General features: G+C 40.4%; 1 long non-coding RNA gene across 1 annotated transcript in view; it reads right to left on the bottom strand.

Annotated features, from left to right (window-relative positions):
• The window catches only part of LOC124277750, a 28,349-nt gene extending 10,330 nt beyond the window's left edge, over positions 1–18,019 (bottom strand). The window contains exon 1 of the long non-coding RNA XR_006898915.1: positions 17,877–18,019. This is a non-coding gene — a long non-coding RNA (uncharacterized LOC124277750). The remainder of the gene's footprint in view (positions 1–17,876) is intronic.
• Positions 18,020–21,932: the final 3,913 nt, after the last annotated feature.

Below are 21,932 nucleotides of genomic sequence, written 5' to 3' on the forward strand. Positions count from 1 at the left end.
GTACCTCTCAGAAGATACCAATGTTTCGGGTATTGTGACAGCAAACCTTCAAACATATTCAGGTCAAGACGGAATTGCAATCAACGACCTTAGGTTGCCGTTACACGTAAGGGGCGCTGGATACAGAAGTGTAGCGTCTTAGAAGATGGATGGTCCAGTGTGTAGACCGAGCCATCATGCGTGTACTCCACGACACACACACACACACACACACACACACACACACACACACACACACACACACACACACACACACACACACACACACACACACACACACACACACACACACGTATATTACACGTCACGCCAACAGACACCGCATTCACAGTTCTGCCAACTTCAGAAATACGTCTTTTCTGTTAACTTGTGTGCGACAGCCAAACAGAAAACGCTTTTATTATGTCAGTAATAACATCAAACATCAGAAACTGAAAATGTCTAGATATCATTTTGTTTCATATCAGACCTTCATATAAATGGCACTATGATAGTGAGTGGTTATGAACTCTTTAGATCATGTGCAAGGACGATTGGGAGACACGCATCTCACTGAACCTAATTTGCCTATTACACAACTAGCTTCATCTAATAGTGAGACAACCAGGCAGGAATCAATAACCTTCCTAATGTAAACCAGCAGTGTGACATACCTACTCAAGACATAAAGAGATCGTTATGCGACGATGTCATATTGGCCACAGTCGGTTTACTCAAGAATATTTGCTTAAAACAGGTGCCCCTGGTGATGAAAGGCTGAAAATGCCAAGAATATGTTGCTTAACTGCGTGGACTTGTAAGGGACTGACATTTTCAAGCAGCAAGTCAGAGCTGGTAACTCATAATAACTTGCTTGAAAAAAATGGTCTTTATCATACACTATGAATATGTATGCGTATAACTAAATGCTTGTCCGTAAATTTGAGCTTATCAATTGGAAATTGTATCGTTATAGCCTATGTAGTAAAGTATAAATAATATTATAATGGTTTATATCGTGATGGATAGTGTGATAATGTGCTTTCGTGTGTTTTTAATAGATTTGTGTATACGTGTGAACTTGGCCGCATCTCTACATAGCTGAAATATAGCTAACGCGACGTTAAATGTTAGTTTACTCACTCACTCACTAACAGTTACAAAAGATCAAATAACAATGAGTTTCGACATTAGTGTCACAATTAATAGAACAAGTAAATGTATCTAGAAAAGTGCGACTAACCCCAGTAATAAGAGATCTCTCATATAAGTAATCGACGGTACGTTCTGCGTTAGAAGGAGTGATTTGCAACCCACTTCTAAATTCCGGGTCGAGAGACCCATTCAATGTACTTTTCACGATCGTGTAAAAAGAATTAACGTTAGAGAAACACGTGAAAACAACAAGACGCTCGAAACCCATCACGTTCACCCACGTTTGGCTTCGAAATGTACTGGAAAAGGTACAAGGCTTAGATACGAGGCTTAGATACTTGACGCTGACAGCCTCATCACCGATGTGAGTGATGCTCCTTCACCGCCATCGCTCGCACAGCCCAACGTGTGAAGTACATGGGAAATGTTGGAGTTATCTTAATGAGAGTCCGGTACCATTAATGTAGATCTGCAGTTTTCAGGATTTTGTGGGAGGGAGGTATTAGACATGGTGATGAAGGTACATACATTTGATGGTAAGTTTAACCAAGTTCAAATGACACTCTCAGACACTGCTTGGTCAGCGAATCTCATTGATCCCAAAACCCCACTTTACGATCGAATTCTGTTGCTGTTGTCGATGAATGCATGCACGATTAAAGTAACGGAGTTTGTAGATCTGATACACTTCAGTCAATACGGTGTCATTAGGATTGGCGAAATGTACTTTCTCATATTTTGTTTGCCGTTCGATGCGACATAGTCAGTCAAGTGATTGACTTCGTGAGCATTGAATTAGGTTATTTGGATATGAAGACAGGCATCAAACAAGCGAGCCTGAAAGCTCCTTCCTCAAGCCGCCTCTGACAACGTCTAACAACGGGAAACAAAACTCTGATCAATAAGCAAAAGTGGCTGGTTTCCTAACCCTACAAGGGATCAATATTTCGGTGTAAAACAATGAAGGATCTTTTAACCTGGTCAATTATCATTAATTTATTATGATTTAAAAAAAAAAGATATTAAATTGTTTGCAACATTTTGATGAATATATTTTCTAAATATATAAATGGCACAAATCGCCAGCGGCTGAAGTGATGGTGTAAATCCAGCGAGGGTCCATGCAGGAAGCAAACGCACCGTAAGACCCCAAGGTCCTTAGTATGGTGATCTACATTCAGTGGTTGATGATCTGCAGCTTGTTGTATGTGTTGTATTGTCTGTACCTCTAGATTTACATGCTGGTATGGTGATCTACATTCAGTTGTTGATGATCTGCAGCTTGTTGTATGTGTTGTATGGCCTGTACCTTCACATGCTGGTATGGTGATATACATTCAGTGGTTGATGATCTGCAGCTTGTTGTATGTGTTGTATTGTCTGTACCTCTAGATTTACATGCTGGTATGGTGATATACATTCAGTTGTTGATGATCTGCAGCTTGATGTATGTGTTGTATGGTCTGTACCTCTAGATTTACATGCTGTTATGGTGATCTACATTCAGTGGTTGATGATCTGCAGCTTGTTGTATGTGTTGAATTTTTTCCTTCCCTGTAGATTTACATGCTGGTATGGTGATCTACATTCAGTGGTTGATGATCTGCAGCTTGTTGTATGTGTTGTATTGTCTGTACCTCTAGATTTACATGCTGGTATGGTGATCTACATTCAGTTGTTGATGATCTGCAGCTTGTTGTATGTGTTGTATTGTCTGTACCTTTACATGCTGGTACGGTGATCTACATTCAGTTATTGATGATCTGCAGCTTGTTGTATGTGTTGTATTGTCTGTACCTCTAGATTTACATGCTGGTATGGTGATCTACATTCAGTTGTTGATGATCTGCAGCTTGTTGTAGGTGTTGTATTGTTTGTACCTTTACATGCTGGTATGGTGATCTACATTCAGTGGTTGATGATCTGCAGCTTGTTGTATGTGTTGTATTGTCTGTACCCCTAGATTTACATGCTGGTATGGTGATCTACATTCAGTGGTTGATGATCTGCAGCTTGTTGTATGTGTTGTGTTGTCTGTACCTCTAGATTTACATGCTGGTATGGTGATCTACATTCAGTGGTTGATGATCTGCAGCTTGTTGTATGTGTTGTGTTGTCTGTACCTCTAGATTTACATGCTGGTATGGTGATCTACATTCAGTTGTTGATGATCTGCAGCTTGTTGTATGTGTTGTATTGTCTGTACCTTTACATGCTGGTATGGTGATCTACATTCAGTTGTTGATGATCTGCAGCTTGTTGTATGTGTTGTTTTGTCATGCTGGTTTTACTACTGTATCTGTTATGTTCTTGTTGTTTTAATGTAGTTCTTCAACATGTTTATATATTCTCGATTTATATGTCATGAATGTATAACTTGATTTTGTCCCTGTATGGCTGAAATACTGCCGATGTAACTAGAAATCTTAACTCGCTCACTCACCTAAGGTCACAAAAGAAAATATATGTGTTCAGTGATAAAACAACTGCAAAGAAGACATTCAGAAAATAGACAGAATTCCATTCGTTTTACTCCGCTTTAAATCATACGTGTTACTAGCACTGAATTGTAGCCTGCACTTGTGTGAAATGAGAAAACTCGAACCATGTATATTGTGAAGAGGCAATACAGTGACAACTGATGTTACATTAGTGTTTCGGCAATAGAACAAAAACCACCGCTCCTAAGCCACTGTTACATACGTCCGTTAGGTTGCGTGTTACACAAGAAGGAGGATTAAGGACAAGACAATATGAAGTGTGTTCACAATGTATGTGTGTCACGATCCCGAGAGATCTAGAGTGTTCTTCATGTCACATTCTACTGTGTTTCTAGGAAGTTCTTGGACTGTTTGGCGCCCGCGGTTGTATTTCTCACCATATGTAACCTGTGCCCGGGCCTTAACATAGCACTGTAGGTGTACTGAACTGTTTAGCTTTGATTGCATACGGAATGTTAAGTATGATATGTAACATTTGTTTTACACTTTGCAATCGTTTAGAAATACGTCTGGGATCAGTTTCAGAGCAGCATTTTATGATGGGGTCACTCCAGGCTACCCAGATGATCGCAAGTCGAGGACAAAAAGATGCAAGGGTAGTCAGATACCTATCGTGGGTGAGTGAGTGAGTGTTAGTTTAACGCTCTACGGACAGTTTTGCAGTTATATGCTGGCACGTCAGTTAACTATCACTGGGTACAGTGCTGACAGGGAGAGAAACATAATCTGGATAAAGCGTGATTCGAAGTCTAGATCACAGGTTTCGGGCATTCCAAAGGGATGCAACTCTGCTCAGCAAATTGTGGCACCTCAGACGACTGGACCAATCATGCCCCTAAATCAGTACATACAGATTTCAATATGAATGTTGCATTTATAAATGTCTATGCAAGAAAAATTAATTGTGTTTCTTCATAACATGAAAATGGATATACACTAAACGCCAAAGGAAACATTACCCTCCTTCCTTAATGATGGAGGTACCTATCTTCAGCTGGCGTTGTGATGCGTGGACGTCCACTTCTTGGTCTGTCTACGGTGACCCCAGTCTGTCTGAAGCTCTAAATAAGTCTTATAACCGTGATACGGTGGCATCCGAGGGCGTTGACAACAGCATTGTATGTCGACCCCATCTGCACCGTTCCAATGGTTCTTTCTCTCCCTTCAGCTGTTAATCGTGGCATATTTCTCGTACTTGTGTATCAGATCATGTATTCTAGGGTCTCTTTATACCCTATAGAATCATTCCACATGTGAGACGGATGTAAATACCGCTTGAATATTGCTGCGTTTTGGCGATTGATATTGCTACGTGTAAACAGAAAATGGAAAAGGGTTTACTTTGCAAGCAAAAATATTAACAAAGATAATTTTAGATGTTCCTAAACATTTTTTCACAATATCAAAGATACGTTTTACTTGTTTCCACTAATGCAAATCAGCAGAAAATGTTTTAAAAGACTGAAATCATAGGAATGATTATTTTGCAATTTTACACACTCTACAACAGTTGTTTCTTGTTATAGTAGTTGAAAAATGGTGACTGGAAATGGTTTATCTTTGTCTCAAAGCAGAATTTTATTTCAACCTATCTTTTGGACATAAAAATTACTATTATTTGTTTATTTCGGCATGGACGAGTATAGGACAATTTAACTCTTCTGAAAAAAATGCATTCTACCTAAATATGAATGCATTTTAGAATTTGTTTTCGTGATTTGCATAAAGCTGTGTTGTTAAGCTTTCTTGTAAACTAAAACCTTCTAACATATCTTTGATAGTTTTTCAGTATTTCATAAAGGTGGGAGGGTAACGTTTCTTTTGTCGTCTAGAGTATAATGAATCACTTTTATTGTACTTGCGTAAATTAAAAAGTAGTTAACTTTATTCTTATTGTTTGTATGAACACCTTGTACAGTATATGATTTTGGTGCATTGGTTCGGTTACATAATACTCTACAACACCACTTTCTATTTGTGATGGAACTGCAAGAACCATGATTCAGACCATGAACCAGAGAGGACAAAAGGAAGTATGCACTGTGATGGGATAAATATAACAAGAAATGTGTTTCCATGATGACGTGACACGTGGTCACAGTTGTGCTCTGGACTTTAACAGGTTTGTAATGTTAGGACAAATCTTTCAGCCGAGGAACGGTTTGATAACGTTTGTAATTTTCATTTATTGAAATCCTGTGTCCAGGATCTCTTGTTGTTGCGAACAAGTCATGATGCCTGTCTGGTGTCAAATTAAAAACTCAAAGACATTGCCGGCAATTTGAATAATTTATATCCAGGCAATTAATGTCATGAAAATACAAGCATACTGTCTTATTAGTCTAACGACGCAAGCATCAGATGACATTAAACAATGCGAACATTACCTTAACGTGACAGAGATCTTGTATAACTGGCAACAGTGATACGATGTAGAGTATAGTGCATGAATAACCATGAACACCTATGGTGCTTACGGATACGTATTGTGAGTGGGTCTGGGTTTATTCCGCTTGAACATGTGTTTCTTGAACATATCCTGTGCATGACCATACCACTATGGGTCAGGCCCTTTGTTATTTGAAACCCTCAAGACTGCCCTGCCATGCTCGAGGTGAAACAACAGTGCAGCAGCTGTCAACCAACATTCTAGTTCTGCATAGGAAGTGCTAATGGCGTCAGAGACCATTGAGCCACCCAAGCATCTAGAAATAGATGATGAATTGAACATAATACCTGCTTACAAGTCACATGAGACTCCACGATTCGCAATAAAGGATGACCTTGAAGTGCGGTTGATGAGTACATATACAAATCATCTGACGCCGGCTGTTCCGTTACGAAATGAATCAAACATTGGAATTCAATAGCTTTTATTTGATTTCTATAATTTATTGCTGTGGGGAAATCAAACAAGGGGCTATTGCGACATCATCGTCCGTAATGTTGATTTAACCGAGTGGTTTACAGGATTTTCAGTGCTCATAAGTTTTAATCTCCCCTCGTATGGCATCCAAGTTGGATGTATATCAAATAACAGTGTTAATACGTGTAAGGCATAGGACTCAGTGTTTTCAATATGGGCAGAGGATGCTCAGAGTACATGTCCTCAAAACACATGAGTGACACCGAATAAACAACATGGCATTCTGTCTTGGATTGTCAAACTGCTCATAGTGGTGTAGAGAAACGAGTGACCTTGACAAACGTTTGACCTTGTTGAGGCATGACCTTGACACACACGGCCAGTATGACCTGTCTGACCTCAGAGGCCCGCACGACCCGTATTACCTGTACAACCTTTGTATCGTGCGTGGACATCCAATTCGTGAACACTTCTCTACACCCGAGGGGCGAGCTGAACGGGTCGAAACATGCCTGAATGGATAGAATACTTATTCCGTATTGTACGCACTAGGGGGATATATTTCAGAATGAAAACATAATCTGTAGCAAAAAGGGTTTTTGAATTAAAATAAACAGAGTTAGATTTTACTAATGTGTAAACTTTGCGAATTGTCATTTTAGGATGAAGACATGATGATGTAACCCGATGACTTGGCATGAAGTAGCATTGAAGCATCGCTGTGAAGTGCTATCTACATACAGTTTCTTTTTCTGTCGTTTCTAAATGCAGACCAGACGTATTTTCCATGTACCAAATACGAAATAAGATCAGTATGTTCTGGAGTCTTTGCATTCGCAGCTCAGAAGGAATAACCAGGGTAATAGTAAACAGTTATTGTAACATTGTTTCCTTGAATATTACACATCAACGCCAGATAATCAGTTACCAGCCGTTACAGATTCCACGAGGAGTACAAGGTAAACAGAGGCGAAGATTACGTGAAGGATCACTGAATATCAGTGGTAACTCTAGGTGGTCTCGGGAAAGGGAAGCATGTCCCACCCTGTGAGAAGCACCTTCTCTGCCTACAAACTAGTTAATCACCGATGGACCTGGGAATCCAATCCAATCAAGTATTGGTTTTAAAAATTATTTTTCAAAACATAACCAGAACACATTATGTAGTAGTTTCTCATAAGGGTGTTATTTAAAAAGAGAATATCATCCTCATGTCCAACTGACGAGTGTTCTTCACTCATTGTGTGCTTGTGTCTAAATATTAAGTTTCATTGAAACTGACAATAACACTCGCCAGATGACACGTATAGAACGCGGTGACGTCGAGCATTAATCAATTGCAACTCTTTCAATCATCATTTGGAGTAAATGACACTGCCAAGATCCTCTGTCGTGGATAAATATCGTTAAACATCTTGGACAATTCAAATCCGAAGATCTGCCTCGATCGGCATGTTTTTTTACAGAGAAAAAAGTTTTTATGAAGCCTAATTCACATGTGTTTTCTGTCTCCATTTGCCTCTTACACATTCATCGGACCAAGGTACATTGTCATGCCGAGCTTTATTATTGCAGTGCCTATCATGAGCAGATACAGGGGGTTGTATTGTGGACAGATACGATGGATACATCACACCGCTCTACACGTGCACCTGCTTCTTCACAGCTGGGTGGAGGATGCTGCCGCTAAAAGGAGACAGGGCATGCTTACCTTTCGCGTTTACTAATTTTTATTGAACCATTCAAATCGGTTATCGTTTACACCCAATGGAATCTGTTTCCCCAGACAACCGAGACTCGTTATCCTAAGGCCTTGACGTTTTATAGCTAAAAGACTTGTACTTTCAAAAGTTACTCGTGGAATAAAAAAACCTTCCAAAAGCACTTGCTCGGATCATATGCCGTATATATCTCGTAAATAATATTAATACACACATGGGAATGTCTAGAGTGTAATATTCCTTGTTTCCTACAAAGCTTTTCCTGTTTTTCCGTATAAAACAGAACACCGTCATTATATTGTGTAACAGACAGCGTGTTCAAGGTTAAAATCTATTAGTTTTCATAGTTGATGAAATGTCCACTTCAATTATAATCTATTTTTACAGCGCCGAGTTCCAGCATTGCTACTCACAAGCGCTTAAACTGTGCGAGCTTAAGAAAAACTGGCAACACTCAAATGTTCTTATAAATACCTAGAAAGATAGCTTGTAATCTGCCATTACACATCTTAAAGTCTCGTCAAGTCGCGGATCCTCGACCACAGCCACTTGATACGTGGAAGACAAGACCCTCAGTGTTGTGTGTCCAGCTGGACATTGATACATCACCACGAGCTACACACACACCGACAACAGGAACAACGGGGCGACGAATTTTGCCGACACGTAGTTGTCAACAGATGAAACGGAGAGAATGAGTTTCATCCTGGAGGTTAGGGAAGGGGAGACTTGATCACAGAACAGCGTATCGTCGGCATGTCCACGGGCATATATTAAGTCTTCTTCCTATGTTTGATTTATCATATTTCACACAATGCAGTCCACCTCAAGCTGGAAACCACGGTAGGGTAATGTCTTCCAAAGTAAGTGAGGTTTGGTGTCGAAGGGTGGGTTAGCATCATTGAAACAAAGGGTAAAGCCCATCCCCAGTTATCCCCGCGGCCATACGCCTTGGGTAACACTCAGTGTAAATACAAGCGACAAAACCCCTTTCCACATCCATAAGAAATCTCTGCCAACACATTTGTGACTATATCATGAGCAGATATTTGTTTCAGCAGGATTACTGCTGTACGATGTCGTAAACAAATCGAGTCTGGACCAGACAATCCAGTGATTGTCTCCATGCGATACGATGACAGAGCATGTGTTTATGAATTACTATGAAATAGTGATGATACCAGGTGTTCGCGAAAAGGTGAGCGTATCCTGCCCCGCCGGTGGCACCCGTCATAAACATATGCTATGTCTAGTTACTTCTTCACCTGAAATAATTCGGGAACGTATGGTACAAGTCAAACTAGGGAACCGCATCGGACAATTTTTAAATGTCATCCACATGTCTACCATGAAACGTCTTGAAAGCTTTATTGAGGCATTGAATGTTGTAACCTTGATCAAACATTTTCTGAGCAAGTGTGGCATGGCGCACTTTGCATGTTGTAACCTTGATCAAACATTTTCTGAGCAAGTGTGGCATGGCGCTCTTTGAATGTTGTAACCTTGATCAAACATTTTCTGAGCAAGTGTGGCATGGCGCTCTTTGAATGTTATAACCTTGATCAAACATTTTCGGAGCAAGTGTGGCATGGTGCTTTTTGAATGTTGTAACCTTGATCAAACATTTTCTGAGCAAGTGTGGCATGGTGCTTTTTGAAATCGTGGTAAAAACAGCATGCACGATTGTATCTCAAAAGTTGTGAAATGTGAACACCAAAGAATGGAGTTGTTGGAATAAATTGCTCAACATGAAAGTAAAGTTGACTGTTGTGAAGTTGTAATCATCCCTTTTGTCAGAGAGTTTTTATCACTCTGAAGCCTTATGCATATATCTAAATATGAACAGTCTCACTCGTCTCCTTAATTAAGCAAGATTCACTCAATCACTGATAAGAAAGGAATATTGAATCTTTGTGTCATGTTAGCCACCGGTGAGGCAGCACAAGCTAACCATTCCATGAACACCCGCTATCATCCCTGTTTGATAATGTTCCGTACGCACACACTAATAATATTTTCAGAATCGTACAACGGACTGATTTTAGCAGAGATCTATTACTATTGTGGAAAAGGTTTTGTCACGTTTTACATGGGTTAAAAGGAAATTGATGATTAATGACAGTCAGCATTATATTGTCTACATAGTGACTGCCTGTAAGTACTCAAATCTGAAACCAACTTATCAGTGGTAAGTCACTCGCCGTCGATTACACGCATTGCAGACAGTCACTTTGTCTGATCCTTCAAACCATGTACGACACCTCTTAATGGAAGTATAGTTCACGACAGGTGCTACAGACAAACGGAACAAAATCATCCCGATACGATGGCCATGCGCACACTGATGGTTTAATGAAATTTCAAAATCAAGTAATTCATAATCAAATACATAAAGAAGCCAAACAGTTTTAATGCACAAACAACTTTCAAAAACGCCAAAAAGGTTTATCATCTTTTTGAATTCGAAAAGAAATTGAGGAAATATATAATTTGTGTTGGTGCTGAGAGTTGTTTACCTCAGATACGTTTTCTGTGGGCAAATGTTACTTGGCGTTCTGACATCACCAAACATATGAGGAGTAGTATTTGTCATAAACAGGAACATTACTGCAAAGAAAACGTCTCATTTGAAGACATATTTAGACAAAATGTGACTGTTCTATCGTAAACTATACTTTATGACTAAAATGACACACACTTGAAAACTAATTGGACAAGAATTGTCATGTAAGTTGCCGGTACTTCCTAAATGACCGAAGATGAACGTGAATGTGGATATGATGAGAGCAATCAGTGTCAGGTTTCTCAGATGTTGTATTTGCCTGATCAAATATCACTTACTTCATGTTGTTATGTTGTTCTAGTCAGATCACATCCAAGTGAGGTTTAAACGACTTCCCACCACAGTTCCCAGGGAGAGTTAATTCCTATCTCAGAGGACTATGTGCGGACATTCTTTTCTGGTATGTTAAAATTAATGATGCGTCAAACAATTTAACAACGATGTAAAACATAATATTTTCTAGCACTCTAATGGTTAACTAGACTTGCGTGGAAACTTCTTAAAACATTCTTGACATGTAACCATTATGGAGGGATGTGCCAACGCAGCAATTATACCAAAACCGTACCGCATAATAAAAGGTTGTTTTGCATAATGCCGTTTAGATTTGTATTGTACATTGAATGGCAATGGATTCTCGGGGGCTGGGTAAAGTGTATTAGCAGTTTCTGTCCGGCTTGTTCTGGATTGTAGTTTGGCGGCATGTAACCATGTGTCTTCATCATGACCCGTAGTGCAGAGCCAGTATGGTCTGATCAAGATGCCCCTGCTGTTTATTATGGAGGGAACAAAGCCAGGTTAAGATTCAAACACACACTTTAGGAAGTAGCGTCTCATTAGTGATATGCTTGCTACATGCTACAAATATTGATTAGTACAGATGCTGCAGTGCTGATGATGCTGGGGACATTTGTTAGGGTTGCCCACTAATCAGAACAGATGAGGTGAGGTGAAATGGGGTCTTTTGATCTTTTGACCATGATAAGGTGTTAATTCTACTTAATCTCTAGAAATTGATATCAGTCTGTGTCTGTGTCGTTTGATAAAGTACAGTAACTTGAAAGGTCAAATTAATGAACGAGAAACAGAGATTAAGTATATCTTTAATCCGATCTGAAATTGTAACATACAGAGAATAAGGAATAAGTTTGTCTATCTATCTATCTTTAAGTTTGTCATCAATTACCTTGACTTAGAACTCTTTCCGGGTCATCTTAATGGGAGCTTCACACAACCAACTTGCAATCAAATCTTTACGTTATCAGAAATCCCGGCCGTATATGTCTGGAGTGAGTGAGTGAGTATAGTTTTACGAAGCAATATTCCAGCCATATAGCGGAGATCTGAATATAATTGAGTCTGGACCAGACAATCCAGTGATCAACAGGACGAGCATCGATTCACACAATTTGGATACGGTGACATGTGTCAACCAAGTCAGCGAGCCTGACCACCCGATCCCGTTAGTCGCCTCTTACGACAAGGATGGGTTACTGAAGATCAATTCTGACCTGGATCTTCACGGATCGCATACATGCCTGGGACATTAGAATGTTCTCAATAACACGAAAGTCCCAAAGGAGGAAAAGAAGGTGGCACTGAAGGCATTAACATTCTGACATCACCGTCAAATGGGACTGGACATTGAGCATATCAGATTTAAATGTTGTACATCCTACTGCACATTAAACAGGGCTCGGGGCAATTGACCGATAATGCAAATCTGATTCAAAACCTTCGTTCTTTGCCTGTAACCTACATGTTTTTAAGTAGCAGTTAATGATTATCCGGACCACACAGGCAAATTCTAATGTCTCAGTTAAATTACAAATTACAACGTCCCGACATTGATTGAAAATAGAGTCAGGGTTATGAAACATAGTCCTTCAGACGCTTTCAAAACGCTTGACGTCAATAGAAACTGTGAGAATGTCAATGTCATTGACATATATTGTTATTTTGTTGAAAACATTGCCATGCCATTAATGATAGGGTAGATCTGAGATATACCATCCCTCCACTAACACAGTGAACCTTTCACAGATTGTCTCTGGTGGCAGTGATATGTCACTTCAGAGAAGACCATATCTGGAAGTGACGGACACCTCAGGCTCGGTGACAAAGCGATGAGGTTATTGTGTGTAACACGACAGTGTGTCAAGTCGGTACAGCCTCTAATGTGTCACGTGTTGAAGACGCCACATCAGTGGATGTAACTGTAACTTTAAGACTCCACGTGTGAGTTAATGACACCACCCTGGTCATTTACTACAATATAACACGGTAGGAAATGGATGAATGAGGAACTATGCTCTTTATGTCTGGATGTCATTTCGCAAAGTGTTGTAATTCAGGTCCTAAGATAGTTTCAGTGTAATCAGGTAAAAAATACCCAGATTTCGATAATCATGAGAAATTAATCATCATAAAGATTCCAGCTATACCATGATTACTCGTATATGATATATTTCATGGATCACTGTCAGTGATGAGAACAGATGTTAGTAAAACGGTAAGCGTACCCTGCTCCTTCCTGGGAATCATGAGTGAGTGATTGTGTTTAGTTTTACGCCACAATCAGCAATATTCCAGCTATATGGTGGATGTCTGTAAATAATCAAGTCTGGACCAGACAATCCAGTGATCAACAGTATGAGTATCGATCTACGGAATTGGGAACCGAGGACATGTGTCAACCAAGTCAGCGAACCTGACCACCCGATCCCGTTAGTCGCCTCTTACGACAAGCATGGGTTACTGAAGATCAGTTCTTACCGGATCTTCACGTGTTCGGGGAATCATGGCCTGCTAGATATATGTGCATTTAGTTTACAGAAGCATGATAAAGTCTGCGGAACGGTGGAGCAGGATACTCTAGCCTGTCACGAACACGTTTACCATTACTTTTGGATACTGATTCATACACACAATCTCGAAAATCGAATCGTAGAGAAGACTCTGCTCTTGGCAGATATTTCTTGTCATTAAGCAATAATTTGCTAACACATCTTAATCATATTTCTAATGATCGTCCATAGGCCAGAACCTATAGTCCCCCTTTCACACATGGATAAATATATAGACGACCAAACGTTCTCCATATCATAGGGAACCTGCTAAAAGCACGTATTGTCTTATGAGGCCGACAATATGATAAGAATGTGTTAATGAAACACTCAATAACAAAGATAATACTGCCTGAGCGTATCCCGCCGAACTGTCTCCACCCGTTACAAACACGTGCAAAGGCAAGGCAAGTGTTTTCCTGAACAAACACCTGAAACTTGATACACATAAACACATGGACTTGCACTCGACATGTATTGTGGAGCTCATTACCCCAGAAAGACTTCATTACTGCACCAAGGCCAGCAGCCACACTAGTATCAAATTATGTTCAGTACAAAAATCCACGTCTGGTTAGTCCATGTTTACCGTTAATTTGGATAATTGAGAAGGGGGCCGCGACTTCCGGATCAACATGTCACTGCGTATCTAGAAATGTGTACGGACCATGGGCCCTGGGGACTGAAGGCACACGAGCTCAGTAGCAGGTGGCTTCTAATGAACTACATCAGTGACTCGCCTGGTGCAACTTCAGGTCAAATGATGAGGTTATGTGTTTATGTTTGTTTATCATATTTAATTATTTACGATTCAATGTTACTTTGGAGTTTTTAAAAATCTTAACATGAAATAAAACGTCAAACTGGTGCGTGTAAACATTTCAACCATATCATAAGGATGGAGATTAAAAGATGGGATGTACACATTGTTTCCATGAATTTGGGGATGAGCTAAATGTGCATCTTGAGTGAGTGAGTAATGAATGAATGAATGAATGAATGAATGAGTTGGTTTTTACGCAATATCACTACGGACAAACCAGAAATACTCCTTACGACATGAGCCCCAAAAGAGAATTGAACCTGAACGTGATCAGCGCATGTATTAAAAAGAAAATAACGAGGCCCAAATCCAAGTCCAACCTAGCACGACTCGACAAAGTAAAGCAGGCTGTACGTCTGCAAGTTGGTACACACTGTTCCCATGTTAGAATCGAACCCTGACGAGCGAGCCCTCCTAATCGTGCCTATGTGGCTTTGAGAAAGATAGGCTTTAACGGAGATGTTGAGTCCCTGGACACTTGACGTCACGTGGCCGGTATGATTCTCTATCAATATTGTCAGCGAGGCCACATGAACACATTCATCACACATGATCGTTACTGTCATCTTCAATATTGTGCTGACAATGCACTCATATCCACATAATACGTTCAATACAATGTCACTGTTTCCTGCAGCGCGTCACTTAACAAACATTACGTTTCATTCCAGTAGCAAATGTTATGGAAACGATTACAAATAACACAAAATAATTTTAAGTATTTACGTGTTCTAAATGTGTTTGAAATATTTAATTGATAATATTAATTATTTCAACACTATTTAAATGTTTTAGTGAACTATAGGAATCACTTCAGAGTGAGTGAGTTTAGTATTACGCCGCACTCAGCAATATTCCAGCTATATTGCGGCGGTCTGTAAATAATCGAGTCTTCACCAGACAATCCAGTGATCAACAGCATGAACATCGATCTGCACAATTGGGAAACGAGGACATGTGTCACCCACGTCAGCGAGCTTGACCACCCGATCCCGTTAGTCTCCTCTTACGACAAGCATGGGTTACTGAAGATCAATATTCTAACCCGGACCTTCACGGGTCGAATCACTTCAGAACAAGTGCTGGTACTAGTTTAAGGTAATATTTTGCTTATAATTATTTCCTGAAGAATAATATATATAATAACAATATATTACTTTGTCCAAACTCGTTACCCTGTTTACAGCATTCCTCAAAGCATTAATGGGGAGCTTTGTTTCCCTCACCATTTCACTATTTATACTTCATGCCAGCTTATTGCGGAAAGCGAAAACAGGATTTTTGTAATGACCAACCAATATCATAATCTCCATCCAATAATCATACAGTATATCTGAATAAAAGAAAAGACCAATAAGGTACTCCCAAGATCAGCTGCTTGTGTTTGTTAAATACACTTACATGATAGCATTGTATTATGGACATGATATAGTAGCCAGTCTCGCCAGTATGCTGCTATTATACAATTGTCTTGTATTCAGCTCAACGTAATCATGAGAATAACGGTGCAATCGTTGCAGAATGAGATTCCACAGAGAAGAGTCTGTGTCCTGCTGTCTCGTGAGAACAGAATGTCAGGATGTAGGTGATGTTGTATTCAGACGACCCAAAGACCCCACTGGATTATTGACTATCAATGAGATCCTACATTCGCCAACAGACATGAATGTCAGTTCGTGTATACGATAGATTCAAGCAGCCTGCACTGAATGTATGTTCTCCAACACCTGCCGACCTTCATAACTATAAAACATCTCTAATTTCAGATTTTGAGAAAATATTTTTTCGAGGGAAATATTTGAAACTTAAAGAAGACATGTGTGTAGCCTGTATTACTCTGTGTGAGGTGAGGTGAGGTGAGGTGAGGTGAGGTGAGGTGAGGTGAGGTGAAATTGGGTTTATCGTCGTGCTTGAGAATATTTCGCTCATATGACGACGTGCATGCGTGTGTATGTGTATGTGCGGCTGCTTGTACTAGCCCAGACTGAAGCTGGTTTTATAGTGCAAGCTCACTGAGATACCATGCCGCAGTGAAGCATGAATACCCCACTCAGACACATTATACTGACTTCGAGCCTTGTTGTACCCATTAATGCCGAGCGCCAGGCAGGGACCAACAAGTACCATATTTTAACGTCTTTTTGTATGACGCGTTCGGGGATCGAACCCACGACCTTCCGCTCTCCGGGCGGACGCTCTAACCACTACACCACGGAGGCGGTCTACTCTGTGTGAGGCACATTGTGTACGTTTTCAGCAGTGGATACACGTGTGTCAAAATGCATCTCAGGTTGTTCTGATCGATATATGGTATAACTCTGTGGCCATCAAAACTAATATAATTGCTAATCAATCGCTTGCACGTTATGGAAACATGCTGAATGTCCCTGAACAATGGACTGAATTTCATTCTTGATCGTTCAAGAGCTACCGAATTACTTCACTATTAACACCGTTATCGCAAAACAGTCTACATACATGTTCCCTAAGCTAAAAAAATCATACAGGTATTTGAAACTAATCAGCTAATTCCATACCATTCTGTCATACGTCACCCTACCTGAGGTCTCTATTACCTACTACAGTCATAAGACGCGGGTTCCAGTCCTGCTGGCGACTAATGCTTCCCACCAAATTAAAATCATTCACATTGGCGTAACAATATATAAAAAGTTTATTTTAAGTGTATATTTATGGGAATGATGCGCTTGTCCATTAATGATGATGGGATGAATATAGGCTGGTCATAACAATAGAGTGACGTTTTTGACGTTGATATGTTGTTTTAACCTTTGCTATGATACGTACATCGACCAAAATACTCCACAAGTGTTATCGACATTTAAACGTTAACTGTGTTTACATACAGTAGCATTTATGCTGTCACTGGACACGAGGCTAGAGTTGTACAAACATTAAGTGATCATTTCATACTTTCTGTCCAATAAACGTACTGATGAAAACACTGAGGAAAGTTACTTTTACAATAAGAAGTCAACACGCTATATGAAAGGCTTAAGACGGGAACATTGTCTCAAATTACACATTGATCAATAAGTAATAATTATCTGATACGGCCTTAGATATAAAACATCCATATCTCCATTATCTGCCACTATAAATTCCACTAACCGTAAAATGCCAAAATTTCTAAACTGCCTGCTAAAAATCAATTAGGACACCAGGTAAATATACAAAAACACAAAGCAACATTGGATCTAAGTATTTTTTCCTATCAAACATTTCTATATAAAAAATAATCCGCTAAAAGTTTACTTTTAATGGCTCTATAAAAAGAAAACTAGCAAAATAAAGAACAAATTGGGAGAAAAGCATGTGATGGGTATCCATCAGCTGCAACCTGCATTACTCTGATGAGAAAGTTGTAGTAGAATGCATTGAAGAGAAGAGTAACATCTTACCTTAGCGACGAGGCAGCTTTCCAGTGGGCACAGAAGGACCTCGTCTCAATGCAGTCCTTTAATATAGTCTATTCTACAACGAGTGGGGGGACTGAATGAGAAATAATAAGTGCTTGCAAAATCATGAGTGACAGTATCTTGCAATCACGTGACCAATGTATGTAGGTGGGAGTTCATTATCATAGCGATGGCGTGTTTGAATATGTTGATGTATGCATGAAGTGTTTACGCTGGTCGGTGTTGTCGCTACACATTGCGTGGAGGTGTCAACGTTCATTCCATCGCCGATGACGGAGTAGAATTTACACTTGGGTCGGACCGTATCGGTGATGAAAATATAATACAAGAAGACAGTGCATAATTTGAATTACAGATGAACAGAAAAACACAACGTATCTTCTTTCTTTTTGGATTGTTGTGTCTGCTTAATTACCTAGTATGTTTAGGGAATGTTCCAATATTTACGTGTGTGTGTGTGTCGAGGTGTCTTTTCCAACTGCCCTGGTATAACATTTCTTAGCGAGACGATGTACGAAAAACTGAAATCGTCAATATAGTTCTTGAAAGATTTGGATGACCTTTCGCTGGTCTTATTTATGTATTTACAAAATATGACCTTGCCGAGGTATTATTATTATAGGATATTTATATAGCGCATATATCCAAGCAACTAGTACATGCTCAAGGCGAGGTACTGTATCTATTACATATGAATGACTGTAAGCTGGGTTAGTGAGTGACTGACGCCACTTTGAATTGAATCTAAGTTATCACACCGAGTGTCAGTTGAATGTAGGAGAAATGAAACAAGTGGTGGCCAACACCTGGTGTCATCACTTAAGTGGCGGTTCATATAACCTTCACTGTTATTTTGTCCGTCCACGACGAATGGATTCTGATTCGTCTGATAGGCGAGACTGGTTGTTTCTGGCATTGACTATCATGTCTACCACTTTGAAGGTCATTTGTTACAACATACCAACGATCGCGGGTATGGTGCTGACAACTAGGTGCCATTACCAGGGCGGGGATTATGTGTGGCACCGTTACAAACCGCTATGGATCGGATCAGTATTATATCCACAGGCAAGAATCTTTAACAATTACACTGTCCTATATCTTCCGAAGCATCATCCTTCTTGTGACCATATCGATATTCTTGATAGTTACAAACAGCCGGGGGAGGTGTGTTAGGACGGGTGGCCCAGTCGTCTAACGTAGTCTCATTGTAGAGTTGTGTCCCTTACGCATGCCAGAATCCGCTTGTCGATGCTTGTAGGAGCTTTGTATTGGTGGCGACTACTTCTGTGGCGTCTTAAAATTTAAAGTTTGTTGAAACCTGAAAACCAACATTTTGCAGAGAATCGTTGATCGTGTCAATGGCGGTAGGTTGCAAGTCTGTTGTTATAAATTGAACTTTAGTTAATATAAACAATATGTTTATGGTATCCTTTTGTTGATATCGACGGATGAGGATCGCGAGTACAAATGGTCTTCAGCAACCCATGCAGGTCGTCAGGGGCGACTGACGGGATCGGTTTGTCACAGGCTTACTGACACTGACGCATGTCATTGTAACCCAGCGCGTATCATATGATAATTATGTCAGTCACTGGATTGTCTGGTTCTGACTTGATCATCCATAGAACCCACAACAACAAACAACAGACACTAAACAATAACAGAAAACAGACGATAAACAAAAACAGAAAACAGACGATAAACAAGAAACAAACATAAAAGGATATTCGTTCTGAACGCAGGATGATCGTTGATTCAGGAAAATATGGCATCCCGAATAAGACTTTTTTCAGCAACGATAGTATATAACTTTAGAAATGAGGCGAGTTTTAAAATACGTGATATTTTTTTTATCTTTTATAATATTTCCATCTATCATCATTGTAAGCGCCTTGAATGTCTGAGAACACATCCAACGCGTGTCTGTTTGAAATGGCTAATTTAAACACAGAGATGCTAATGAACAAACACACCGATAAACTGGTATTACTACAGAAATCGACTTTAATGCCATTCGTGTGATTAAACTTTTACGATTATATACACTAGGATTACTGAAACTGAATATAGCGGTCAAAGTGAAAGCAACGTTTACCCGAGGAGATTGATAATAATGAAATCTCATATTGAATCGTATCTCATATCACAAGGTTTACGTTTCTCCAACCGTACTGACATATGAGAAGGTAAAGTTGCATATTAATCATTAACCTATTTTAAAACGCCTTTGTACTCTTCAGTAAAGAACACGTTGCATTTATTCGCCGACAGTGAGTACAGGCTAGCGTGACCGTTATGAGGTGTGAAATCAACCATCCCAAACAGAAGGTCTGACGGCGGTCTCCGCGAAGTAAATATTTATGGACAAGTCTATGCATTGTTAACCATTGTTGTCAGGCATTTGAAATTTGAATTTCAAAATTGGCGATGTTTTTTTTTTTGCCTACTGTAATGTTTTATGTTATGCTTCAGACGCCTCATTAGTGTTGAACGGAACCAAGCAAGGCTATTCCAATCGTTCAGGCGATGCACATTTCATGATGACTTACGAAGCAGCTGTACTACCGGTAAGTTATGTCAGGTTGGCTTACGAAGCAGATGTGCTAATGGTAAACTATATGTCATGGTGGCTTACTAAGTAGCTGTACTATGGGTAAGCTATATCATTGTGGCTTACGAAGCAGCTGTGCTACCGGTAAGCTATGTTATGTTGCCGTACGAAGCAGCTGTGCTACTGCTATACTATACTAAGCAGCAAAAGAAACGTCAGTTTGGAATTTTCCTTCGCAGAAACGGATAACTGTAAACTCATTTAATGTTTTGATTGTATATTTTTGACAACATCTCCAACTTTACCTGAGCAAAGGCATTACTTCACAAACTCAGAATGGAATCCAGGAAATGGTCTAAAAAACGCAACCTGATATCGGAGATGGTACGGTGTTCTCCATGTTTGTCATGCAACTCATGCTGCACGTGCTGTTCACAAGGACCAGCCGTATAAAAGGCACCCTAAACCTGGTTGAAACATTCATATTACAAGTTCAGCAGGATCCCGCGACTCACGACAGCTCAGAGGAACCAGGCGCTAGGAAGACTTGAAGCTGGCCACACTTCACAAGCCGTTGCCAATCACTTCCAGGTCAACGTTCGGACCATCTACAGGCTGCACCAACGTTTCCGGGCTACCAACACCACAAATGATCGCCCCCGTTCTGGCAGACCAAGGGTGACCACAAGACGACAAGACCGCCATGTTGTGCGACAGCATGTACAGATTCCCTTCATGCAGGCATCCGAAACAGCACGCCAGACAGTGGGAACACACGGAAGATCCATCAGTACTGATACAGTACGCCGACGTCTTAACCTTGGGAACCTCCATTGCCGTAGACCTTAGCGTGGACCTATCCTCACCCTTCGTCATCGGCGTGAACGTCTACAGTTTGCCCTACAACACCAAAACTGGCGATACAGGCAATGGAGTTCTGTTCACAGATGTCGGTACTGCGTATCAACTGCAGATGGCAGAACAAGAATATGGCGACGACATGGCCAGCGTTACTCAGACCAATGTGTTATGGAAAGAGACTCATGGGGAGATGCAAGCATCATGGTATGGGGTGGAATAGGCCTGAACCAGAGAGTCGGTCCTGTGGTGTTCCAGAACCTTGGTCCAGGGAGAGGAGGCGGCATAACAGCGGTGCGCTACATCGACCAGGGTCTCAGACCCCACGTCATACCACATTTCGCACGTCACCGGAACAACGTTTTCCAACATGTTAACGCCCGGGCCCATACTGCCAGAGCTACACGGGACTTCCTACAGCTGTACGGTGTCAACATTATGCAGTGGCCAGTCCTTAGTCTTTGGGATGAAATTCAGAGGAGACTAACTGAATAATGTCATACCAAGGCCGAACACAGCCGATTTATTACGCCTGGCCTTTCTCAGAGTGTGGTTCCAGGTGCCCATGGCCTTCATCAATCGATTGGTGCACTCTATGCATAGACGCTGTGCTGCAATTATTGCCG

The sequence above is a fragment of the Haliotis rubra genome, unplaced genomic scaffold (genome assembly GCF_003918875.1).
Source record: "Haliotis rubra isolate DU_JTF1 unplaced genomic scaffold, ASM391887v1 Scf227, whole genome shotgun sequence".
Lineage (NCBI taxonomy): Eukaryota > Metazoa > Mollusca > Gastropoda > Lepetellida > Haliotidae > Haliotis > Haliotis rubra.